Raw genomic sequence first — 18,033 nt, forward strand, 5'->3', positions numbered from 1 at the left:
AAACCTATCCAGACGCTTTCCGATGTGTTGTGCCCCCACTCTACCATTATGAAAGGTGGGAGAGATGGGTATGATCTGCATATCCATGAGATTGTTTAAAAAAAAAATCCTTTGAAATTGATTCGCCATAGGGTCCATCCTACCCTGAACTCCCCACACCTCCCCTGATGTGATGGTAGCATTGAAATCACCTGCGATAATTAGAGATCCCAATTTCATGATGTCGTTGGCCTCAAGTCGATCCCAGAATGGGGCACCATCCCGATATGGAGCATAAATATTTAGAAGGTGTATACGTTCTGCCATACCCCGCATAAAACCAGAGAGTAAGATACCTGTAAAACATTTTTATGAGGGTAATTGAGCCCACCAAGGATCCCAAAAGGTCGTTGTGCCTTCCGAGAGGCCCAGGGAATCCACAACAACCATATTCCAATTAGGTAACATACACCCAAAAAATTCCAAAACCCGTTGCTTTGACGTCATAGCCTCTTGTAGGAGGATGATACATGGTCAGGTGGTAATGAATAGATGTCGGAGGGATAGAAACTTAAGGGAATCCCCTAATCCCCTGAGGTTTAAAGATAAAATCTTCATCATGGGGCATGATTTGTGGGTGTAGATGCTCTAAGGACCCGGAATCAATAGTGGATCGAACGAGAATGTCATGTAAGTCTGACAGATCCAGAAAGGTATAGGTTTAATATCGGGGCACCCCTAGAAGTGTTGGCTCCCCCACCCACCTTACAACGTACTGTAATGTTAGGTCCAGAGTTTGGGTTGATGGTAGGGGAGGGGAGTTGAGGTCCGCAATGGATCGGCAGGGAAACAAGGTCCAGTGTGGGGTTTTCCATGAGGATCTTGATATCGCTACCCACATAATTGGTTGGAGATGGAGCGTCCACATCCAAAGGAGATTGTGTGAGAGGGGGGAAAGGGGTGTGGAGAGTAGGTAGGGTGGAACAATAAGGAGGGGACTCCAATAATACAAATATTATGGGAGGGGTGGAGTCATCGTGCCCAGGACTAGAGCGGGCATATTTGGTGGCCCGAGGCGCTTCTAGGCAAGCATAAATGGTAGGCTCCAGTCGAGGAGGATAATATTCAGGAGACCTATGACAATGGCCATCCACCAAAGCAAAGGGGGCGAAGGCCACAACTGGCAGAGATATGAGGAGAATAGAGGAGTTGCGGCCTTTAAAAGAGAAACAGGAAGATGATAAATCAGTAAAAGGATATTTACCCGGACGAGTCTGAGCCCGATCCTGATTAGGAGAGTGTTCCTTATCCTAAGCGCTACATTATCCATCGTCCCTCCCACAACGCCACTTGATTCGATGTGGGCATCCTGCCATCAAATGCTCGTTCAGTGACATATGAGACATCGAAATGACAAACATTAATAATCCAACCGCTAGCAAATGTGGAGTTGTTCCCACGCCAAATAAATATGTGCAGGGAGGCCTCCAGAGAGTCCAATTTTGATAATAATCCAAGAAATCCACTTATTATGGGCCCCCAAACAACATAAATCAACATAAACAAATTTCCCAATGGCATTCCTAATCTCCGCCATGATCCACTTTGTCCAAAATTCAATAGGAGACCCCGGGAGCTTTACCCATATTAGTCTGTGCTTCGGCGTATCATACAGAGGGTTAAATCTAATATACCAAGGATGTAAAGACATAAAACTCCTCCCTCTCACCCAAGGCGTCCCAGTACCTAATCCACATCCTCCTCATGAAGAAAGTGTATACTATAACACGAATTCATCACGCGACTGATGGTAGGCATATAACCTAGGAGAAAATTCCATTTGGAGGTGATCCATTCCCGCATCTCCGCTTCTTGCATATCCGTGAAATACTTGCACCCTACCAAAGCCCTCTTCTGCAAACTGATAACATGGTCTACTAAGACATCATGTTCAAAGCTCAGGAGTGTTGTTTGCGATGTAATCTCAATGGGCTTCACCCAATGTTTCTTCCGCTTGAACGAATTGGGGACATGTGTGACGCGAGTAGTACTTTGTTGTGCATGTACAACACCTGTCGACACGACATTGCCAAACTTTTTCCAGTGTGTGCCCATTGTCCATCAAGTGGTCCAGCCAAAACCCCCTTTGCAAGCGCGCCAGCGCAGCACCCATAGTAACCTTGATAAATGCTTCATGATCCAACATGTCCCACTTGAAGAGTTCCAAGAAATCCATCCCATAGTATGCCCAAGTGGCATAGAAAAATACACTCGTATGCTCACTTTACTATAGTGCCAATACGTCAATCATGTAGATATAGAGTAAGAAGTTGTTATGAAACCAGCTCACAAAAAGATAGAAAATATAGATCAACATCTTAGAATTTAGCCTCTTCGAGGGGGCAACCTCCTTTACATTACACAAATGAAAAATTCTTGAATGATACAAATGACAAGACCTTCTTTCTATATATAGGAGTCTAAGGGGTCATAATATAATCAGAGTCGACATAACAATAATAATGTAAGGGCACAATAATAACAATATGTGGACTACATGGGCACAACAATATAATAAGGGAGATGTAATAATAACAATAAGGGGTTACACTAGTAGTATAAGGACCTAACATGCCCCTCTCCTTCAAAAAGTGTTGTCCTCAATGCTTTAGTAGTTCTTGATGCTTTTGTATAAACTTCTCATCCTTCCATGTGGAATCTTCAGCGGGTAAGTTCTTCCATTTGATGAGATACTCTGAAGTTGATAGATTTCATAGTTTTCAACTTCTCGGTTCTGTGAATGCTTCAAGTTCCAATATGATTTTTCCTTCCTTGTCAAGTTCTGGCAATATTGTTGGAACTAGGATCTTCGGAAACTTTTGAATGAGTTCCCATCCTGCTTCGTCATTCTTCCATTGATCACTTGCTTTGCTTATCAAATTTGGTTGGATAGTATACCAACCTCTACCATTTCTGCAATGATATGTTCAATTTCACTCCTTTGGGCATATGGATATTTATAAGGCCTGATGTTTGGAGGAACATTTCCTGGAATCAAATGAATAGCATGCTCATGATCACGAATACGTGGGAGACCTTTGGGAGTCTCAAAAACCTCTGCTTCTCTAGAATATCATTTTCCCTTATATTCAATTTTTGAAAGTCCTCAATTTACTCCGCCATTGAACACTTTTGTTTGAGATTTATCAATTGTAAAAAGAAGGTGTTTCTCTTTGTATCCTCATAATGTGCTATCATTTCCTCCATGAAAATTGACCACGTGACAAGTGGTTTATGAGAACAAAGCCCTTTATACCATAAAAATTGATTCGGTTCTAAATAATTAGATGCAACACATACCTTTTGTAACAGTGGTATACCATGTAGATCAAAATATTTCTCCATCTGTAGTATCCAATTTACCAGATCCTTGCCATCAAACTTCCTCATCTCGCTTTTTCTTGATTTTAGGAGCTCGATCTTGAAACGACTGTAACTCTATAATTTTAGATCTTCCAGTTCTGAAATCATGACCTAGAGTAGTCCTCTACGTCCTCTTTCCAATGCTAGTAGTTTGATCGAAATTCGATTCTCCAAGAAAGAGTTATGCACAATCTCCCAAGATGGCCTGATTATACACCTTTTCAGAATATCAAAATTGTATGACGTGCCACATGTCACTATTTTGACCTTCAGATCTGAAAGATACACACAAATAACTACAGTCCATCTTCTTTCTATAACTTCTTACGAAATTTCAATCCGATGCTCAGAGAGAAAGTTATGACGATTTTCCCAAGGTGACCTGTTTGGAATGTAATTCGGGGGTCTCCAAAAACCCTAACTTCCATAGATTATATCTCTGCAAATATAGCGAGACAGGATCTAAAATTCGGAGCCGCGGTTCAAACCAATTTATTCTCAAATGGGTTTATTTTTTAGCTTCTGAAACTTTGTAGCGAAAGAGGTATAGCGCACATTCTACAATGACATGTTTTAGATGAAATTCTAGAGCTTGCAAAAACCCTAACTTCCTCACATCATATCTCCGAAAATATAGCGAGACAAAATCTGAAACTCAGAGGTGCGGTTTAACAAGATTTCTTCTAAAATGGGTTTCTTTTTTAGCTTCTGAAACATTGCTGAAAATAAGTTATAGTGAAATTCCACGATGACCTATTTGGAGCAACGAAACCTTAGAATCCAAAGCTCTGATACCAAATGTTATGAAACCAACTCACAAAAAGATAGAAAAGATAGATCAACGCCTTAGAATTCAGCCTCTTCGAGGGGGCAACTTCCTTTACATTACACAAATGAACAATTCTTGGATGATACAAATGACAAGACCTCCTTTCTTTATATAGGAGTCTAAGGGGTCATAATATAATCAAAGCTGACATAACAATAATAATGTACGGACACAATAATGACAATAGTGGCCTTCTATGGGGCACAATAATAACAATATGGGGACTACATGGGCAAACATTATAATAAGGGGGTTGTAATAATAACAATAAGGGGTTAGACTAGTAGTATAGGGACCTAAGAGAAGTGTGGGCAGCAAGCCCCATGGATAAGATAGTACCTCCCTTGTCACTTTCACTAGCAGTCTTATAAAAACAGTGGATAGTGCATACGAAACTAAACTAAAAGCCAGCGAACTATCTCTGCCACCCCAGATTTCTGTATGGAAATTAATGTGATACTCTAATTAATAAAACACAATTAATCCCACCACTGCACAAGCCACCAACTCTACATATCGTTGAAACTTGGGATATAAGCTAGTACATTAATGTGATATCAAATAGTAAGAGATATAATCCAATCATATGAGAAAAATAAATACCCTATCTAAGTAAGAGTGCTACATATACCAGCCAGGATAAGTTAACTACACCGTACTCCATGAATAATGAGAGTAAATTCCAATAAACTTAACGAGTAAACAATGCTTCATGGTTATGAACGAGTAAACAAGGGTATTTCTCCAAAATATTCATTTCAAAAGAATAGGCAGCATTTAATGGACTCAAAATAATGGTAAACCCGCAGGGTGTTTTAACTGGTTGGTCTACATTTGGCCAATTGCTGCTACAATTCCTATGAGATTGTCGTTTGTTTAGCGGACACGTTCACATTTGAAGATAGAGAAACTATGAAAAGATTATTTATTTACTGGAGATGAACAACAATCATAGTTATCATGACTCGGTTGACAAGGAGGTTTGGAAACCAAGATTCAAATAGGTCAATACGCCATTCCCAAGCTTAAAGATATACGGATTTTCCATTTAAGGGCATTTGAGAAAAGTAAAGAATGCTTTGATTAGTTTATTTAATTAAAATATTGGTAGCTTTTATTTATTATTTTTCATTTTGTACGATGATAATGCGGTATAAATTATAGCGTATAGATTAGTTTATTTAATTAAAATATTGGTAGCTTTTATCTATTATTTTTCATTTTGTAGTATAAATTATAATATATAATAAATTATAATATATAGAGCTGATTTTTATTTTTTATTTATTTATTATTTTAGTATTTTCACATAGTAATATAAATGTGATGGTTGGTAAATTTTAATTAACATTAACACAAGATTTTAAAAATATAATTTTATTTTATATTATTATTAATTATAAAAATATTAATAAAAATTAAATTTATATATATTTTAAAAATAATTAGTTTGATTTGTAAATAGGGAGATTCACTTCTATTTGTTATGGAAATTTTAGCTTGTAAATAAATTTTGTTACAATACTATGAACCAATACTATGAATGACTAATATCATATGTCAAAAAAAATCATAACTCTGGTTCATATGACATTTTTTTTAATTAATCAAATTGATTAAAAAATTTAAAATTCACAACTATTTTTCAAATAATGTCAATCTTTAATCTTTGACTATTATTAGAAATATAATAATATTGTAAAATATTTTATAGAGATTAAATCCCTATCACTCACTTAATAATTATTGATAATTATATTAAAATTCTAAAATTTCTATTCCAAAAAATATATATCTATCAATATAATAATTTATTAAAATAAATTCTAAGTATTTATATTATTAATTTATTAAAATAAATATTAGTTATTTATAATTATTCATATTCAATTTTAATAATTATAATTAATTATCATTATGATAAACCATCATAATATTCCATTGTTAATGCACTTTAATGGTCAGCCATGGTTCAACGTCACATTGTGACAAAGATTGTCTCAATATGAAAATCGACCATGTTTAACCATTGTCAACTATTGTCAACCATGCTCAATCATGGTCAATTATGGTCAACCATGGTCCAATGCCACATTGTGTCAAAGATTGTCTCAATATGAAAATCAACCATGGTCAATCATGGTCATATGTCACCTTGTGACAAAGATTGTCTAAATATGAAAATCAACTATGGTAAAACATGGTCCAGCATGTTTATTTTAGGATTTATAATATTTATCTTAGGGTTTATATACCTTGTGTTTGTATTATTACCTTGGGTTTATAATCCCTTGGGTTTTTATTATTAAGCCCTTGGGTTTATAATATCAATCATGGGCAACCATGGTCCAAAGCCGCATTGTGACAAAAATTGTCTCAATAAGAAAATCAATCATGCTCAACCATTGTCCAATGTCACAATGTGACAAAGATTGTCTCCATATGAAAAACAAGCATGGTCAATTATGGTCCAACATTTCATTCTGACAAAGATTGTGCTAATATGAAAATAAACCATGGTCAACCATGTTTATTTTAGGGTTTATAATATTATCTTAGTGTTTAATATTATTCCCCTAGGGTTTTAGTATTAATCCTTTGGGTTTATTATTCACTTGGGTTTATAATACCAATCCCTTAGCTTTATTAATCAAAAGGTTCATATTCCATAGCCATCTTGTCCTAATATATTACTGGTCCATGTATGTGAGCTATACCTTCCTATACCAACATCCCAATATTGCGACCATTTTCTCCTCAAGACTTATTAATTTCCCTGATGAACTTGATATGATCCCATGTTTTCGCTCACTTTTCATTCCTTCGTATAACCTCTCTATGCACCATAGATAATTGAAATGTACCTTCTTTTAATTCTCTTATATTTTCCTAGAAACTTCCTTTAATCTATTCATGCAGCAAAGTAGGTTAGATTTATACATAAATAAGTTGCCTGAGGCAACATTTCAGTTTTCGGTATTTCTTTATGTACAGGTTGCAGTATGTATATGTTTTTGGATTTGTATGAGTTGTTTTGGGTTTGCAGTTGTTTGACCATCCATGCCCAATGGAAGAGGCACTGTCTGCTTTCCAGAGATTTGTAGTTCTTGGCACCTCCAAAGAGCTACCATCCCCATTGGAGCCGATGTTAGTTCCAGTCTCTGTAGCCTGTCACCAGGGATCAACATGAGCTCTTACTATGTCTGGTTTTGTTAGATGTTTTGCACATGATGTTCAGCACAAAACATGTCACAAGTGTGTCCATCAGCAGAAGCTCGAAAAAATATTTCCAATGGTATACACTCCCGTAACCAGTTCCTGGATTAGAAGAAATGAATGAGTGATTCTTGGTTATGCATGTTTTGAGGTCAGTTGCTACACACAATGACAAGTTTAGTACAAAATCAGTTTCTGAAATAATGGTAAGGAGGTTTTCAAAAGTGAAAGATGTTTTTGTTTATCACATACTAAATAACAAAAACCTCCTTCATTTTATGCACAGGTGCTACTATGTGGGAGATATACAGTGATATTTTGAGCCTACATTAAAACAAAGCAATTTTTTCATATTTTTTACTATTTTAGTCATTTTAGTGCGAGGCCATTTTACAACAGATGGAAAGTAATTTTGCAAAACCCAAGGAGGTTTTTATTAAGCACGAGCCATATAACCAAAACCTCTTTCAGTTTATTCACAGGTGTCATGTATTGGGATATGTGACTAGATCTTTACAGCTCATTTTCACAGATTTAAATTTTTAATGATTTTTTGTTTTAGAGATGATTTTGTGGAACAGATTTCGAACTACTGGAAATGAATTTCCCAAATTTGAGAGAGGTTTTTCTCCAAAATGACCTTATCTACAAAAACCTCTTTCAGTTTTGTAACAAGTGCTATGGTTTAGGAGATACGAGTTCATCTTCAACACCTATTTTCAGAAATTCGACCCAAGTTTAATGTAACTAATTCTATTTTGAAGAAAATGGTTGAGCTCAATCCCTTAGTACAAGGATGAGAAAATGTATATATTTTATGAATTTCATAGTGTAGGGGTTGGATTTTAGTAGAAGGTTTGACCTTTGAGAAAGCCTTGAGCTTCATTGTACACTCATATCAGTATTTTGGCTAAGGAATTAAGACCAGGGTTTGCAGCACTCTTTGGGATCCATGTGGCAATTTGCCTTGGTACAGTGCTTTCTTTTGTAATTGTGAATTTGCTTATGTGTTATGTATGCAATGCTCTATCTTTTTTCTTCTTAACTAAACAAACAAGAGTGTAAGTAGAATCCGTTGAAATTACAGTGCTCTACTTGAGGTTTGCTTTAGTTTCTTGATGTTTTCAGCTATTTGGAGAGGATCCATGAGTTTTCTTGCCCTCTTCAGCACCTCACCTGTCTAATCCTTCCATCTCATTCAATTTTAAGTGCCAAAGACAATTGCCTACCTTGCCCCATTGAGATCTCTGCAAGACTGAGCCTCAATCCCCACACCCAAAATCTACCTTTCCATCTGAGCCAACAAAAACATCATTTTATTCAATCAACCTTTTTCACACATATACCTGGCCTAAGATCAATATTTCTATCAGTCATCTCAAGCCCTCTTCGATCATAATTTGCTGAGATTGACCCGGAGAGAGCCCTCTCCCGACCTGGTAGGGCTAGCTACCAGGTTAAGCGTGGTTTGATGTTGGCCCTGGATTCTACCTTTCTCAGCCTGAGGTAAATCTAGGCTCTAACAACTGTCACAAAAGAAGGAAATTCAGCAGGTCTGTGGCATAAGCGTTTGGGTCACATGAGCGAGAAGGGCTTAAAAATCCTTGTTGGTAAAAATTTATTGCCAAGTTTGAAATCCTGCAATCTTGATCTTTGTGAGCATTGTATATATGGTAGACAAAAAAGGGTTTCATTCCTTAGAGGTGGCCATGACAAAAAGAAAAATGTGTTAGAATTGGTACACTCAGATTTGTTTGGGCCTGTGAACATCAAATCATTAGGAGGAGCATCATATTTTGTAACATTTACAAATGATGCATCCAGGAAGGTTTGGGCATATCCTATAAAAAACAAAAGTGAAGTGTTCGGAATATTTCAAAAATTCCATGTTGCTGTTGAAAGAGAGACTAACAAATTGTTGAAGTGTTTAAGAATAGATAATGGTGGAGAATATTGCTCAAATGCATTTAAGGAATATTGTAATAGGTTTGGCATAAAGCATGAGAACACTGTGCTTGGTACTCCTCAACAAAATGGTGTCGCAGAAAGGATGAATTGCACCATTATGGAAAAGGTGCGAAGTATGTTGTCCAATTCCGGTTTGGAGAAGAATTTTTGGGCTGAAGCAGTCAAGACCCCTTGCTACCTCATAAATAGATCTCCAACTACAGCCTTGGATGGCGGGATCCCTGAAGAAGTTTGGACTGGTAAGAATTTGAATTATTATCACTTTAAAATCTTTGGATGTGAAGCATTTGTACATATTCCCAAACAAAATAGAACTAAGCTAGATGATAAATCTATGAAATGCATTTTTTTGGGATATGTGGATGAATATTTTGGTTATCGTCTATGGGATCTTGTCAAACATAAAATTATTAGAAGCATGGATGTTATATTTAATGAGTCAGAAATGTTCAAGAGGACTGTAGGCGAGCTGGAGGTCAAGAAGGTTATTGACAGGTTTGAAGAGCAGCAGAAAAACATACCACCAATACAAGAAAATGAACAGCAAATTCAGGAGCATGAAGATCAACAAGTGGAAAATGATGAACAACAAGAAGAAGGAATCTTGCAAGAACCTTTACAGGAGATTCAACCTGATAATGCACCACCATAGTTGGTTCACGGATCTTCTAGGCCTCATAAGCCTTCACAAAGGTATCCTCCTTCAAACTATATTTTGTTGACTGAGGAAGGTGAGCCTAATTGTTTTCAAGAAGCTTGTAAAGTCGAGCACAGTAAATAATGGAAGAAAGAAATAGAAGAAGAAATGAACTCTTTGCAGAAAAATAAAACTTGGGAGTTGGTAAACCTCCCAAAAGTTAGAAAGGCTCTACAAAACAAATGGGTGTACAAGATTAAGCATGAAGGTGACGAAAAGAAGGAGAGGTATAAAGCAAGGCTAGTGGTGAAAGGTTTTGCCCAAAAGGAAGGTATTGACTTCACTGAAATTTTCTCACCTGTTGTTAAAATGTCATCCATTAGAGTCATTCTTGGTCTAGTTGCTGCTTTAGACCTAGAATGTGAACAGTGAGATGTAAAAACTGCATTCCTTCATGGTGAATTGGAGGAAGAAATTTATATGGAGCAGCTAAAAGGCTTCATAGAAAAAGGAAAAGAAGACCTTGTTTGCAAGTTGAAGAAGAGTCTTTATGGGTTGAAACAGGCACCTCGTCAATGGTACAAGAAATTTGATTCATTCATGTTGGAACATGGTTTTCAGAGGTTGGAAGCTGACCATTGTGTCTATATCAAGAGGTATGATCAAGGAACATATATCATATTATTGTTATAAGTGGATGACATGTTGATTGTTGGGCATGATAAGAATAAGATCAATAGGTTGAAGAAAGATTTGGGTAGAAAATTTGCAATGAAGGATTTGGGACTAGCACAATAGATATTGGGCATGCGGATTATGCGTGACAGGAAAAACAAAAGGTTGTGGTTGTCACAAGAAAAATATATCAAGAAGGTGCTTGACAAGTTTAATATGAAGGATGCCAAGCCAGTTGGTACACCCCTTGCAGCCCACTTCAAGCTGAGTACTGAATTATGTCCTAGTGATGACAAGGAGAAGGAAGAGATGAGCAGGATTCCTTATGCTTCAGCAGTTGGCAGCTTAATGTATGCCATGGTATGCACACGACCAGACATTGCATATTCAATGGGAGTAGTGAGCAGGTTCCTTGCCAATCCAGGCAAACAACATTGGCAAGCAGTAAAATGGATTTTGAGGTATCTCAAGGGTACTAGTCATTATTGTTTATGTTTAAGTCATGATGAAACTGTACTTGAAGGATTTACAGATGCGGATATGGCTGGAGATATGGACACCAGAAAGTCCACTACAGGTTATTTGTATACACTTGCAGGTGCAACAGTGTCTTGGGTGTCAAGGATACAAAGAATAGTAGCCCTCTCTACAATAGAAGCAGAGTACATAGCTGCAACAGAAACTTGTAAAGAGATGTTGTGGATGCAACAATTCCTAGGAGAGATAGGAATAAATCAGGACAAGTATGTGTTGTATTGTGATAGTCCGGGTGCCATTCACTTGGTGAAAAACCCAGCATTTCATTCAAAAACCAAGCACATTGACTTAAGGTACCATTGGATCCGGCATGTGTTGGAGGAAGAACAATTATCCTTGGAAAAGATCCATACAGATAAGAACCTTGCTGATATGCTCACTAAGATGAAATAAACATAAGTTATGTAGAGGCATGGTAGGACTCGGTGTGATTTGATTCATGACTCTTATTTGGCTTTAAGTGGGAGAATGTTAAGTGTGAAGCCAAATTCATGTAGGGTTGTAGATCCTTCTACACCACCATTAGTTTCTAGATCTCCATCTAAATCACATGCAGGTTTCTAGATCCTTCTTCAGCCTCTATAAATTTGTAATTTCTCTAGCCAAGGAAGCAAGCCAAGGTCCAAGCCTGTTACGTAATGCAAAGTGATTTTTGTTCTCCCATGATTGTTTTATCTATTCTGCTGTTTCCGAATGAATAATCTTGTTGTTTCTCCATTTTTCTGTCTCTGAAATTATTCTTTGCTATTGTTCTCTAAGTCTTTGAGAGCAAATCTGTTGTGTGTGATATATGCTCTGAACTAACAAACTAATTGCTGCTACAATTTCTATAAAATTGTTTTTTGTTTACCAGACAAGTTTACATTTTATAACTTAATTTACAAAAAGAGAAACTAGGAAATGATTACGCAAATTTCACGTTATTTACTCGAAATTAACACCCATCATAGTTGTCATGACTAGGAGGTTTGGAAACCAAGATCCAAAATATGTCAATACGTCATTGACAAACTTAAAAGATATACGGATTTCCTAATTTAAGGGTATTTGAGAAAACTAAAGGGTATTGGGCCTTTATTTATTATTTTTCATTTTGTACAATGATAATGCGGTAGAAATTATAATATTGGTGTCTTGTGTTTATTTTTTTATTTTTAATTTTAACATCTTAGGTAAATGAGATGATTGCTAAATATTTTTAGTAATTAAAATATTTAGCTTATAATATATTTCATATTAAAAAAAAAAAAAAATATATATATATATATATATATAATAAAAATTAATTAAATTATAATTTTATTTAATATTATTACTAATTATAAAAGAATTAATATGAGTTAAATTTATATATATTAAAAATTATGTAACATGATTATACTTAAGGTGTTTTCTGGCTTTAATCTTCTATAGAAATTACTGACAAACAAATTCTTAAAACAAAAAAATAAACAATGGTAAAAACATAAAACAATTATATACAGATTGATTTTACATCATATTCCTTTCAATGTTACAATACATATACATACATGTCAAAGCATTCATAAACCACAATCCATAAATATACACAGATCGATTTTACATCATATTCTTTTCAATGTTACAATACATATAGATACATGTCGAAGCATTCATAAACCAGAATCCATAACCCTGGATTAGAATGTGCAAAACCCATGCACAAAATCATGGGTAGGTTCGTCCACCATCTTTGGGTTTGCCCTCGTTCTTAGGTCCGTCCAGCTATTATTGTGTTTGCATAAAAAAAAAATTCCTAGGGTGCAACCCCAGACCTAGTGCAGGGGGCTATTACCTCCCTGCAATTCCACGAGGTCTATCGCCTCCCTGCAAACCCCCCAACAGGGAGGCGTTACTATGACCCCCCATTGCACTGCAATGTGGTACTATGACCTCCCGTTGCACCGGGCGCAACGTACAACATGTGATGCTAGTAGTGGAAAAAATAAAACACACACCCAACATTCTCCCACTTGTTTTCTTTCCACATAAGCGATCACAAAAGATTTTAGTCATTGGTCCAGGCCTGCAACGCCCATTGTTTCTCTACACCAAGAAAATTTCTCAGTGTTCACATTACATACATACATACATACGTATATATATATATATATATATATACATATATACATATGCCGAAGCATTAATAAACCACAATCCATAACCTTGGATTAGAATATAATTGTAGTTCCCTTTATTAGATCTACAAAATACCATGGGTAGAAAACCATCATGCCCAAAACCATGTGCAAAACTCATGCATAAAACGATGGGTAGGTCCACCCACCATCTTTGGGTCCGCCCCCATCCTTGTGTCCACCCAACTATTATTGGGTCTACATAAAAAGACATATTTTCCCAGGGTGTTGCCCCAGACCCCAGGCTACACACGTGGGGCTAGTAGTGAAAACAATATAACACACCCGACGCTCTCCAACCCAATACGGAAGAGATGTAATTTTCCTATTATGTTATGTTATCTAAACATTTTGATTCAGTCCCATAAAAAGAATATATATATATATATATATATATATATATATATATATATATATATATATATATATATATATATATCTCCTAGATTCATTTTGATTTCGGATCTATTGAGTACATCAAATCTCTCAAGGTGCAAAACTCTCTTCAAGTTTTGCACTCAAAAAAGAGGTTTGAACCTTAAGAGATTTGATCCATCTCTAACAACCCCACTTTATTATGGAAAGCTTTATTAAAAATACTATGAGCCAATACAATAGCTTATTAATACCACATGCCCAAAAACACATAACTCATATTAATCTAACATATTTTTAATTAATCAATTTAATTAAAAGATGAAAAAAACATAACTACTTTTAAAAAATAATCTCAATCTTTAATTTCTAACTATTATTCATTATAAAATATTTTATAAAAATATATATATATATATATATATTATTAATAATTAAATTAAAATTTTAAAAATCTTACTCCAATAAACACTTCTACTAACATAATATTTTTTTTGTGAAATCAAATTTTATCATTCATAATAATTAATTCAAACATAATAATTTATTAAAATTAAAATTAAAATATTTATAATTATTTATATTCAATTATAAATAATTAAATTAATTACCATATATATATAAACTATCGTAATAAACTATATTGCATTGTTATTCAATATATTCCACTTTAATTGTCAATTCACGATGGCCTGCTTTAGTGTTTACCATAGTCAATTATCATCCCAGTGTTAGATGAGAAAGTAGATGTAATCCAAATGATGGTTTCAAACTATTATAGTCAAAGTATATATATAATATTCAGGAATCATTATATGAAATAAGTATTTAAAAAAAATTATATAATTAAAATGTAAATATTGTATAATAAAATGATTGAATTTCAAATGAATAGGAAAGTTTTAAATAAATTGGTTCTTTATTATTAATATTATATATATGATTTTACAAAATTTCCCAATAATTTTACTTTTATAAGATTAGCTACTAAACTTGTATTCTAAGTGTTCTCATCTTATTTGGTTATATTAAAAATTATATAATTAAAATGTAAATATTGTATAATAAAATGATTGAATTTCAAATGAATAGGAAAGTTAAGGAATTTAGACTTCTGTGATCCATAACATTGTCTAGATAATCTTCGGCAAAATCACATGATCAATCTTTTGTCGACGCGTTTCGAACCAACCAGTGTGGTTCATCGTCAGGACAAGTTGAAGAACTGATCTGGCTTAGCTGATTAAATAGAGTGTGCAGAGACTCCAACGGTTATATTACAACGGCTAAATTTGACCTGAGGATCAAAGTCAAACCACTGATTTTATTATTAATAGAAGTTAATTTAATAATATAATAAATTTATTGTTTTAAATATAATGGTCATTATATCTTCGAATTTATTAAATAACTTATATTTATTATTAACCCTAAATTATTTAAATATAAATCAATAGTATTAAATTACTTATTATACTTAGAATTTAGTTACAATAGGTAACTTGGTATTTATTTAATAATAAATGTTTAAATTAAAGGGTCCAATGGTAACCAAATAATGGTAAACTAAACAAAATGGTCATTAATAAAATTATAACTACATATAACCTATATTTATTATTATTCCCAAATAATTTAAATACAATAAATAGTATTAAATTACTATTATTATAAAGTTACAATAGGTAACTATGTATTTATTTAATAATAATTATTAAAATTAAGGGTCAAATAAATCATTTTTATTAATTATCTAAATGGCCTATTTGAAACTAAAATACTAAGTTCATACAATAGTTTAGTTTATTAATAATCTATATTTACTTAATAATTTATAATTCTAATATTATAAATCATTATTATGTAAATCAAAGTACAAAAAATAGTATATCCATTAACTTAATCATATATTTCTAATAATTTCTTGTTTATCATTACACCTCTTATAATTAATTTAGTAATTTATGTTCATTAAACAATCAATATTTATTATTAAAATTTTTAAAAATTAACTATGTTATTACTTATAAGTTGTAAAAAGGGAATCTTTATTAATTCAATATATAGGAAATCAGTTAAAGGAAATAACAAGGGGTAGAAGAATTAAAAATTGATGCAAAATCTAACTTTAATCTACCCCCTGGGATAAGGTTAATACCATAATTAGCCTGAAATTACTTAATAACATATTACTCCTCCTGCACCCCATGACAAACCCGCCAGAAACAGAACTTGAGGCGAGGGACGACACAAACCCTAAGACCTAACACAAGGGGAATGAGGAGACTAGGAAGCCAAGGCTGGGACCCAGCAACTGCTAATCTTCCAGCCATCATCCCTATTAAGATTGCTCGGCCTTTTCTCAATCTCCAGGGCCTCTCTAAATTTGCGATGGTGAAACTATGCAAATTTAGAGAGGCCCTGGAGATGAGGAGAGCCTGGAAGCAAAGAAGGCTCATCTCCTAGATGTCTTTGAGAAGAATGGTTACAATAGGCACCTAGGTCAAAAAGCCTTCTTCAGGGCCAAGAAGGAGCCTTCAATCCGAAGAGTCCCTAAAGACCATAACCTTGGTGTGAACCTTCCTTACATCCAAGGGACCACAGATAGGATTGCAAGGGTTCTGAGGAAGTATGATGTGCCCGCAACTTTTAGACCTCTCCGCACTATCCATAGCTCCCTCAGGTCTGTGGAAGACCCGATTGACCCTAAGGACATGAAAGGCGTCTATGTCATTCCCTGTTCCTGTGGGACCCCTTATATTGGTGAGACTGGTCGCTCTATCAATCAAAGGATTAGTGAGCATTCGGTTGACTTAAGGCATGGTAGGACCAAGTCCTCAACCCTAGCTGAGCATGCAGGGAAGACTATGCATCATGTTTGTATAGAAGATGCTCAAGTCATTGCCAAAGTTGCGCAGTTTCACCATCGCAAATTTAGAGAGGCCCTGGAGATTGAGAAAAGGCCGAGCAATCTTAATAGGGATGATGGCTGGAAGATTAGCAGTTGCTGGGTCCCAGCCTTGGCTTCCTAGTCTCCTCATTCCCCTTGTGTTAGGTCTTAGGGTTTCTGTCGTCCCTCGCCTCAAGTTCTGTTTCTAGCGGGTTTGTCATGGGGTGCAGGAGGAGTAATATGTTATTAAGTAATTTCAGGCTAATTATGGTATTAACCTTATCCCAGGGGGTAGATTAAAGTTAGATTTTGCATCGATTTTTAATTCTTCTACCCCTTGTTATTTCCTTTAACTGATTTCCTATATATTGAATTAATAAAGATTCCCTTTTTACAACTTATAAGTAATAACATAGTTAATTTTTAAAAATTTTAATAATAAATATTGATTGTTTAATGAACATAAATTACTAAATTAATTATAAGAGGTGTAATGATAAACAAGAAATTATTAGAAATATATGATTAAGTTAATGGATATACTATTTTTTGTACTTTGATTTACATAATAATGATTTATAATATTAGAATTATAAATTATTAAGTAAATATAGATTATTAATAAACTAAACTATTGTATGAACTTAGTATTTTAGTTTCAAATAGGCCATTTAGATAATTAATAAAAATGATTTATTTGACCCTTAATTTTAATAATTATTATTAAATAAATACATAGTTACCTATTGTAACTTTATAATAATAGTAATTTAATACTATTTATTGTATTTAAATTATTTGGGAATAATAATAAATATAGGTTATATGTAGTTATAATTTTATTAATGACCATTTTGTTTAGTTTACCATTATTTGGTTACCATTGGACCCTTTAATTTAAACATTTATTATTAAATAAATACCAAGTTACCTATTGTAACTAAATTCTAAGTATAATAAGTAATTTAATACTATTGATTTATATTTAAATAATTTAGGGATAATAATAAATATAAGTTATTTAATAAATTCGAAGATATAATGACCATTATATTTAAAACAATAAATTTATTATATTATTAAATTAACTTCTATTAATAATAAAGTCAGTGGTTTGACTTTGATCCTCAGGTCAAATTTAGCCGTTGTAATATAACCGTTGGAGTCTCTGCACACTCTATTTAATCAGCTAAGCCAGATCAGTTCTTCAACTTGTCCTGACGATGAACCACACTGGTTGGTTCGAAACGCGTCGACAAAAGATTGATCATGTGATTTTGCCGAAAATTATCTAGACAATAGGAAAGTTTTAAATAAATTGGTTCTTTATTATTAATATTATATA

The sequence above is a fragment of the Pinus tabuliformis genome, chromosome 6 (assembly GCF_031772625.1).
Source record: "Pinus tabuliformis cultivar Carrire ecotype Pingquan chromosome 6, CPIR1, whole genome shotgun sequence".
NCBI lineage: Eukaryota > Viridiplantae > Streptophyta > Pinopsida > Pinales > Pinaceae > Pinus > Pinus tabuliformis.